Source organism: Ictalurus punctatus, chromosome 13 (assembly GCF_001660625.3).
Source record: "Ictalurus punctatus breed USDA103 chromosome 13, Coco_2.0, whole genome shotgun sequence".
Lineage (NCBI taxonomy): Eukaryota > Metazoa > Chordata > Actinopteri > Siluriformes > Ictaluridae > Ictalurus > Ictalurus punctatus.
The window spans coordinates 7,957,501-7,968,582 of NC_030428.2; positions in this window are offsets into that span (position 1 = coordinate 7,957,501).

Here is an 11,082-nt window from a genome sequence, read left to right on the forward strand (position 1 = left end):
ATATGTTCTTTTCACTATTCTCTTAATACGGGAAATGGGTAATAACTGGCTTACAACATCACTTACCCTCATATTTCTCCTCACAGTGGTGTTCCCAGGAATTTCTTCTTCATATTCCAAAAATATATTGCACTTGTTTCTTCTGGGTGTTTTTTTTTTTTTTTTTTAAGACATGGAACTGAGCCTTTCCACTGAATGGGTGATATTTGCTTGGTGTAACTCAAAATGTAAACTTCATTTTTATCTTCTTTAAACACTGAATCTAATAACACACATTTCACTGTTCAAAATGTATATTGGTCAATCTCAGGTAACTTTATTTCATTTTTTACAAGGTTTCAAAGTGGGAGATGGATGCATTTTCTCAAAGTGGGAGATGGATGCATTCTCAGTCCTATTACCAAAAATCCGGTGTTTTTTTTTTTTTTTTTTTTTTTTTTTTTTTTTTTTTTTTTAAAAACCTGTTTAAAAGCAATATCAACTAATTCCTTTGTTTTCCTCTCACAAAAGTGTTTATTTTAAAGAATTGGTTGGTTGCATGTTTAAATAATTGATATTTGTCACTAAAAATCACTATATATGCACACAAGGTGTATTTTGTTTTGAATGCAAAGCCACTTTTTCATTTTAAAGATGACCCAAACCTCAAGTTAATAATTTTTTTTATTATGTAAGTAATTAAACTATTGGATAAATGATGGACATACAATTGAGAAAAGCAGTGGTTTACCTTTATTTTATTTTTTTTAGAGAGAAAAACTATTTAATAATAGGAATGCTGATTAACAGAAATGTCTATCCGGTGTGTGTGTGTGTGTGTGTGTGTGTGTGTGTGTGTGTGTGTGTGTGTGTGTGTGTGTCCGTGAGTGTGCATAGCTTGTGTGTGTGTGAGAGAGATTCTTGAAGGAATGTGCTATGTGTCGGTAGTTCGTCACAGCGAAGAAGATGGAAAGAGAAAGAAAGAGAAACAGATAAAAATGAGAGAGAGAGAGAGCGTGGTGGGTGTATCTCCTTCGATGTCAGCATGGCATGTGGGTGCTTCTGGCTCCTGGGTTCTCTCCATCTTCATCTATAAAACAAAAAAATATTCAGTTGCAGTAACTATATACAACAGTGTTTTAGCTAGAATTGCATTCAAACTTGCACAAACTTGCCTGACCCTTTCTAAAATCATTCTCTAGTTTGGCCCATACTTCTCTTTCAATTTCCATATGACGACCTGTAACTGGCCTCAGGGGTGGGATGACACACAATGTCCTCAAACAAGTACCAAAGGATGTCTTCGGGGGCTGGCCAGAAAAACCTGCTGACCCCAACCTTTTGCATACAATGAACCTCATCATGTGTTTTACATGTATCTTTGATGACACCAGGGTACAGATCACCATCGTATTTCAGCACACACCATTTTCCAACAACTTCAAGACATTGCCACTGAACTTCTGTCACTGTGGGAGACATGGAAGCTGTCTGCTCACTTTGCCACTGAACTTCTGTCACTGTGGGAGACATGGGAGCTGTCTGCTGACTGCTGAACTTGAAATGATTTGCATTAAAGCACCCACAGTTCAGATTTTGTCTTGTCGTGCACAAGCAGCTGATGTCCCTGTATATCAGTTCTCCATGGGCTAGGGACACTACCTCATGGATGCTCATAATGGACGGAACTGGTGGCACATCATTGGGCATCTCTGAAACAGATTTATCAACTGCTTCCTTGCTGACAAAAAAAACAACTTGAGTTTTGTGTCTGTGCTTGGCTGTGGATGTACAGCTTGCTCTGGTGATAACTGGGGACTGTGTGGAGGGGTGATGAGGTGTTGGAGAGCTTAATTCCTGTCCTTGATCCTATGGTAATTCTCCCTTCATTTTCTGGGACGTTTGCTCTTTTCTCTCTAACTGAGGTCATTTATTAGTTTCTTCCTGTCTGACTCCAGGTCCTGTATTTTTCACATTCCTGCTCTAAATATTTCTGTCTCCTCTCTGGGTCTGCATTGTGTCGGGCACGATAGAGTCACTGCTTTTCTACAGCACTTAATGGTGGATTGGCTCCCTGTAAGCATGGTATTCACATTGTAAAACTGTAAAACTTAAAAAGCAAGTAAATCGTATTACATAAATAATATTCACACTATTAAATTAATACACCAGAGGATGCTACTCACTCCGGTTACTGTTACTGTTATGGTTTATATGAGTAACAGGACTGAAGGTAACAGGACTGAGTTTTTAGCATAGAATTAGCAAATACATGAAATATAGCCACATGGCATACATGCTAATAGCATGAGGATACTGAGCAAATTCTAGTGATTTACCAAAAATTTTAAAATAAACCAATAACATCTAACAAATAATTTAGATATCAGGGCAGTATGTTGAGATTGACCTTCTCAGACAGTTGCAATATCATCAAATATATACAGAAAAGAAAATGAGAGGATTTACATTTGGTCTTCCCATTGCTTTTAGAATATCCAGATGTTGCCACTTCCTGTTGAAAATGTGTCTTGTGAAATGTTCCATGTTTTCAGAGTGGGGAAATATGTTAGGGCAACAGGACTGAGTGAAACCCTGGGGACACAATGTGTAATCTAAAATATTATGGATTTCTCATTAAATTTTTTTAAAGCATCAATTGGATGAAGTCACACAATGCAAAAAAAAAAGGGGGGGGGGGGGGTCCGTAGGAAAGTCTTAATGTTTAAATTTATAGCTAAATGTAACAAAACATTCAAATGAGATGTTTTAAAATTAATCAATTTGGTTATTCGCGTGCATTCACAAATCATATTAGCTGAGCTGACAATCATCCATTGATGGATTTATTTGAAATTTATTTACAAAGGGAATGATAATTTGCAAAAACCTATGAGTGGTAGACAAGTTCAAGTGTTGCACTGATGGACAAAATAAACAAAAGATGATTCAGAGCGTTAAATTAATTGTCACACCAACAATAAATTGTAAAAAAAAAAAATTAATCTTGGAATGTTTTCATTAAATTTTGAATGTCCAAGGTCAATATAATTAATGTTAAATATTAATAAAATAAAGTAATATGTATAGAAATGACTGTTAAATATATAGCCTATAATTGTTGTGGAGTGAGGGGGGTCCTTGTGGATTGTTCGAAATATGCTAGGGGTCCAGAGCTCACAAAAGGTTGAGAACCACTGGTCTAGTGTATGAATTCTAGAAAAGTAGTATCGTCTCAAATGGAACATATTAGTTTTTCAACCGGAAGTATAAGCTGCTTCCTAGTCAACCATGCATATCACATGCACGTAATGTGATGCCGCTAGCTTTAGCAGACACCCAGAGTCACCAACAATGACTTTCTTCAGTTTACTGTTTGTCAATGTTACTTTTTATTCCCAACATGACCTCAGTCACCATCAGATGGGGGCGTAATCGTCAAGTGACTGAGAAAGAAAGTGTGCAGCCTACAAGTCCTCTAAGGCAGGAGAGCATTTTATATTAAACACCCTGAAGAAGATCAACCTTTATAAAGTGGGATTTGTGTAGCACTGAAGCATGACAGTGATGCACAAACACAAACTTATGTTTATATCCAAAATGCTCCACTGTCTGCAAGGGCTTGGGGAAACTGGTGCAAGTTGTTTAAAAGGTTTAGTTTAATTCAAGTTTATTGTCCTTATATGCTGTATTTGTGTGCTTGCAGTGTAAGTTCTGTCATTTATTATAACGGAGGAGATATGTTAGTAACGAGGGAGCGCAAGTAAGATCTGTAATGTCTAATTAAAACACTATGATCAAAAGTAAAACAATATGCCTAAAAGCAGTGAGTAACAGAAACCATAAGGTGCAGTGAAAGTGAGTTTTTATTATTAATTTAGGACTGTAGTTTAATTCAGTGCTTTTTGTGCATCCATGAAAAGTAATGCATAAATACTTATATTTTTATATTATATAAATACTAAATATAATTTTATATATATATATATATATATATATATATATATATATATATATATATATATATATATATATATATATATATATATATATATATATATATATACAGTGAGGGAAAAAAGTATTTGATCCCCTGCTGATTTTGTACGTTTGCCCACTGACAAAGAAATGATCATTCTATAATTTTAATGGTAGTTGTATTTGAACAGTGAGAGACAGAATAACAACAAAAAAATCCAGAAAAACGCACGTCAAAAATGTTATAAATTGATTTGCATTTTAATGAGGGAAATAAGTATTTGACCCCCTCTGCAAAACATGACTTAGTACTTGGTTTAAAAACCCTTGTTGGCAATCACAGAGGTCAGACGTTTCTTGTAGTTGGCCACCAGGTTTGCACACATCTCAGGAGGGATTTTGTCCCACTCCTCTATGCAGATCTTCTCCAAATCATTAAGGTTTCAAGGCTGACGTTTGGCAACTCGAACCTTCAGCTCTCTCCACAGATTTTCTATGGGATTTAGGTCTGGAGACTGGCTAGGCCACTCCAGGACCTTAATGTGCTTCTTCTTGAGCCACTCCTTTGTTGCCTTGGCCGTGTGTTTTGGGTCATTGTCATGCTGGAATATCCATCCACGACCCATTTTCAATGCCCTGTCTGAGGGAAGGAGGTTTTCACCCAAGATTTGACGGTACATGGCCCCGTCCATTGTCCCTTTGATGCGGTGAAGTTGTCCTGTCCCCTTAGCAGAAAAAAAACCCCAAAGCATAATGTTTCCACCTCCATGTTTGACGGTGGGGATGGTGTTCCAGGGGTCATAGGCAGCATTCCTCCTCCTCCAAACACGGCGAGTGGAGTTGATGCCAAAGAGCTCCATTTTGGTCTCATCTGACCACAACACTTTCACCCAGTTGTCCTCTGAATCATTCAGATGTTCAGTGGCAAACTTCAGACGGGCATGTATATGTGCTTTCTTGAGCAGCGGACCTTGCGCGTGCTGCAGGATTTCAGTCCTTCACAGCGTAGTGTGTTACCAATTGTTTTCTTGGTGACTATGGTCCCAGCTGCCTTGAGATCATTGACAAGATCCTACCGCGTAGTTCTGGGCTGATTCCTCACTGTTCTCATGATCAATGCAACTCCACGAGGTGAGATCTTGCATGGAGCCCCAGGCCGAGGGAGATTGACAGTTCTTTTGTGCTTCTTCCATTTGCGAATAATCGCACCAACTGTTGTCCCCTTCTCACCAAGCTGCTTGGCAATGGTCTTGTAGCCCATTCCAGACTTGTGTAGGTCTACAATCCTGTCCCTGACATCCTTGGAGAGCTCTTTGCTCTTGGCCATGGTGGAGAGTTTGGAATCTGATTGATTGATTGCTTCTGTGGACAGGTGTCTTTTATACAGTTAACAAACTGATATTAGGAGCACTCCCTTTAAGAGTGCGCTCCTAATCTCAGCTCGTTACCTGTATAAAAGACACCTGGGAGCCAGAAATCTTTCTGATTGAGAGGGGGTCAAATACTTTTTTCCCTCATTAAAATGCAAATTAATTTCTAAAATTTTTGATGTGCGTTTTTCTGGATTTTTTTTGTTGTTATTCTGTCTCTCACTGTTCAAATACAACTACCATTAAAATTATAGACTGATCATTTCTTTGTCAGTGGGCAAACGTACAAAATCAGCAGGGGATCAAATACTTTTTTCCCTCATTGTGTGTGTATATGTGTGTATATATATATATATATATATATATATATATATATATATATAAGTATTCATCTATTACTTTTTATGGATGCAAAAAAGCACTGAATTCAACTGCAGTCCTAAAATTAATAATATATATTCTGGTGTGTGTCTGTGTGTCACGTAATGGAGGCTGAGACAGAAGCAAGTGCAGGTATGGCAGTTTAATCAAACAATAAGACGTCAAAAGGATCAGGCAGAAATCAAAGTAAAGGCAGGCAAGGGTCAAATTATATTTTTCAGCATCCAATCTACAATAACCAAATATAACCAAATACCAAACTCACTGGGTTGATAAAAAATGCAGTTTGAGAGGCCGTCCAAAGAAGCTAAAGTTTTAGTGTTACTTTTCCTGTGACTGCTGGACAGTGGAACGACATTATCCTAGATAAGTCAAGAACAGATTCAATTCTCCAAATAAAAAGTAAAAGTACATCTTACAAACGGATAGTTCTGGTCCTTGATTCACAAGTGCGCCTAAGAAAATTGTTACCATAGAGCCCTGAGATGGCTCTTGTTCTGGGCAATACATTCATTGTTTGTATTCTCACCTGACAGTTTGTTGTGCATGAATGATGGTTAAGTATTGATAATATTAATTTGTTCACAGAGCCAAAGCATTGAAATTAGACGTGACTCTATTATTCGCAGCCTCATAGTGTACGTTGGCAAGAACGAAGAGGAAAATTGCCTGGTAAAGCATGATTTTTTAAATGTGTAAAACTGTCATGAAATCAGGGAATGGTCATCCAGGAAACACACATGTAAGGACCATTTTGAACAATAATAATAATACAAATACAAATCTAACATTCCTTTTTGTTAAAAAATTTTTGAATTCGGTGAAAAGCCACATAAATTACTTGTGAAGCAGTTGTGTAAATTAGAAAATCTGAATTATATAAAAAATGTTGTGCTTTCTGAAATATTTCTGGTGCAAATACAACATCATTCTGGGACTTTCTGATCATACACATCCATTATCAGGAACATAACACAAATTGCTACACAGATTCATTATGGCCAAGAAGTTACTACTGTTGTTCTGGAAGAAAAAGGAGGCTCCTATGGTCAAGTTATGGCTTGGAGAGTTGATTTCTACTTTACACTTGGAACGAATTAGATACCGTTGGAAGGGTAAATTTGATCAGTTTGACAAAATCTGGCACCCTTTTATCTGTTATCTTGACGGAAGCCCTATGGACTAATGCATCATTTTGGTAATGTAATGTATTAACATTTCTTCATTATACCTTCTCAATTCATTGTAAACATGTCTGGTTTGGGATAGATTGGGATGTGTTTTTTTTCCATCTCTAATTCTGTGATTGTTTTCTTTGTATATGTATGTGTAAAAGAAATGTAATCTGTAAGATCGCTAAAATGCTTCTTTATTTTAGAAGTTTTGTTTTCCAATAATTTTTTTTTATTTATGTGAAAAAAATTTTTTTTATTTATTTATTTTTTACCTGGCTAGAGACCTGTGACTCTGATTATCAAGCATGGCATACATCTTAACTGCATTCTCTGGATGTCCCTCAGGAAACACTTTAACAAGATAGATCTTGGAGCAAGATTTCATGGAAAGGCCACTACCACAAACTTCAGTACACAGGGAGCTAACATTTTGTGTTGTTAAAATTTCTTCTACATCCTCCCTGCCATGCTGTAATTGAGGATTTATGGTTTTGTGTGCCTATGAAGATGGACCAGGATGCAGAGTTGAGTTGTGCCTGTCACTGATACACTCGTAACACTTTAGAATAACCTTGCAGGACTTCCGGCTGAGCATGTAAGTGAGATGGCACATGTTGAGTGAGCTCCCGAGCATTTTATCTTTTAATTGTGCTTTTCAGGCAACCTGAATCTTTTCTAAGACTATTTGGTGCGTTCTTTTCTCAATTACTCGGTTTACAATTATAACCAGAAAGGACTTATGGCTTCTGAAAGACTACGGAAACCTAAATCTTCGCCGAGAATGACGAGTCATGGCGACAAGCTTCCGTTTGACCTGGAAAATCTCCGCACCACTTTTATCGCGGAGCTAACATCTACCATCGCAGTACAGGTGAAAGCAATCACTGTTCAGGTGAAAGGTTCAGGTACAGGTGAAAGCAGTCACAATTGTTCATTGAAAATTTGTTCATCAATGGTCTAAGATTAAAGATTAAATGGTCTTTAACCTAAAGCCTCCGCATTTTCTTGAAGAGTGGGGTTTATTATGTATGGGACAATATTTAGCTGGATCATCTTTAGAAGGTATTTTGTCTTGAAATGTACCATGAGAGATTTCAGTTTTGTGCACTGACACTGGTGTCTTGAAATTTTGGAGGGAGTCCTTCATAGTGTGGACAGCAACTTCTGTTTTGGCATGACTGCAAATGAATTGAGTAAAGAACGAGGGTAAGAAACCCCAAACTCTTATTTGAACTTTGAGCCCTGAGAAATCCATTTCTCTTGTAAGGTGTAAGGCAGTTTTTCAACTATAGGCCTGATGCCACAGGTAGTGTCTAAATAGGCTAAGCCTGGTAGGTAACCCTCTTCTTTGGCTGAGATCAGCTCCATTAAAAGATCTCTGAGCTCCCTTAGTCTGAGGTTGTCTTTGCTTGAAATCCTGGGGAAAAGTGTCTAACTTCTTAAATAGCACATTTTCAATAACTTCAGGGGAGTTGTAACATTCATCAAGTCTATTCCAGACAATTTTTAAGGCTACGTCTGCATTTCTTATACTGTATGAACTGTTCACATGTTCTGAAGATTCTTTGCCGAGCCACTTTGACAACAGGTCTAGCTTCTCATCAGCAGTAAGACCCAAGTCTTTGATTGTGTTAATAAAAGAGGACCTCCAGGCTCTATAACAGTCAGGGCAGTCATCAAAATGTATCAAGCCATTACTCACTAACTCTCGATGTGCAAGATATTTTACCAGGCCCATCATGCCTGAAGTGTCTGAGCATTGTGCCAAAGAACTTGCTACATCACTGAACTTGGGTTCTTGCTGCCATTCACTGCTAACTAGTCTTTCTATTGGCTCTAGGGAGTTTTGCATTTTATATTTTTGACTGTCTTGGTGGTGAACTTGCATCAAGCACAATATACTGGTTCCCATTCGCCTGGACTGTTCAGTTTGGGAGGTAAATCGGTTCACATCTGTGACTTGGCCTGGTTTGAATTTGTGGTCCTGTCATGGATCAGTGGCTAAGTCAGCCTGCTCGCTGAGGTATGTGGCTTGGTCCCTGACATAATCACAAACTGCGCTTTGTGCTGATGAAGAGTGACTTTTTTTGTCATACAGCTCCTCACCCTCATACTCTGCTGCTGCTTCTAATATATCTGCTTCTACACAAGCAGCTGCAGCCTCTTTTTCAAGATGCAGGGCTTCCAAGTTAGCCTCTAGTCTGGCTTTGCAATTTCTCTCTCTGCAAACATAGCACATGCTCATGCAGCCTCCACCTTAGCTCTTCCATGTGCTGAAGTAACACCAACTGAAGATCTTGAGGATCTCGAAGTTCTTATAGAACTTAAACTTTGAGAGATTGTGTCAAACTTTCTGTTGCTTTTGCTCTGTATTTTCTGTATTTTTGACTTTTGGATGCTTTTCAGCCCTAATACTTGCTACTTGCTGTTATATACTTATGCCAGGATGTTCAGCTTGCTGAGTTTGTCTTTTCACTGTACTGCTCTCCTTGTGTGGGTCTATTTGTGTGAACACAATTCAGCAGCACGCCAAACTCCATTCAAATAAAGACTAGAGCCAGGATATAGTTATCCAAAAACTCCTATATTTACTCCAGAGTCCATTGAATGAGAGTGAAACTATCAAAAAATAATACACAAATAAAGGCTTTTAGTAAATAAATATAAATGTATGCAAATAATTTTTAAAGCTGAAGGAGCAGAGTTACGAGTTGAACAATTAGCATACAAAATAACACTGAAGACAGTCAAATATTACCAGTATAACCCACAAAATAAAGCATGTGTTCCAAATTTATACATTTTATATCAATTACTTCAGACAATGCTTTCGAAGGCATGAACATTGCAGAAAGAAAGTGGAGCAACATTCACATGATGCTTAATGCTTGAGAAAGCTGTGCAAAATGAACCAAGGTGGCCTCTCTCTTGTTCAGTGAGCTTAGTTTCAAAATAGAAGTCCCAGGAAAGAAAACCCTGTAAAAATACTTAACTCAATGAACAGAACACGCCCTGTCTGACATCTGTGAAGAGGTCATGTATAACAAACTATTTAACAGAGTTTGCCTTATTTTCTAAGCAGAAAAATAATAATACAATATATATAGCCAGGAAAACAATACCCTCAGTTTAGTCTTTATTTGAATGGAGTTTGGCTTACTGCTGAATTGTGTTCACACAAATAGACACACACAAGGAGAGCAATTCTTACGATTTTCTGCCTCCAAAGCTACAGTGAAGGCAAACACTCTCCTCATAACCAGTGCTAAGCCAATATTTATTTAATCTTTATTACTGATAATTAGAACTCTAATCTAGAGAGCAAGCTAGGTTAGTTATTTAGGTGATACTAGCTACTTTTTCTTCATATGAGCAAAACAAAAAACACCTAGTATGAAAGCACCATTTATCTATAATCCTAAAGCAGAAGTAAACCATCCAACTTGCAAGCTTGCACATTTTAGATTACATACATTTTTATTGGCATAGAAATGAGTCAAAATAACCTTTATAAAATTAAATAATGTTTATGAAACTTTTGTAAATCCAGCAGAAACGTTTAGTTCAGTTTGGCTTACACAAACAATTACAAACAACTTTACTAAAAAATTGGTAAATGAGGCCCAAAGTCTTTAATCTTCTTTTTAGTAATTAACTAATCATTCATTGTTAAGAATTACAAGGTATTGTTGCTATTCGATCATGTTATTCAGACCATTGTAAGCAAGGAATTTTATGTAGTTTGATCTTCGGATATTGTAATTGAATTCAAAGGCGAGCCTCTTTTGAAATCTGGAACCTTTACTTAGAAATATTACTAACCAAATCTTACTAACCATTGTAATCTAGAATCATTCCTTATCTCCTGTTTTTCTAAGTGTGTATATAAGCACCTCCTGATTTTTAAAACAGGCTAAGTAACATAGCTCATTACTGGTCTAATGTTACTGGATTGGTTGTGTTTGTATTGCAAGAGGCTGTATCAGTCACTTTTGATGAGGAGACCTGGTTAATGCTGTGTAAATTCCAGGAACATAACTCTTGATCTGTAATAATTCTGAAATCAGAGAGACAAACTTCATCACAGTGAAGTTTCACACCACCAGTATAATGACAGGTCGTTCATAGAGATGAGTTATTTATACACATGTACATCAGCATATTGATTGGATGCTGATTTGTAATGGCCTGTTCAGGCA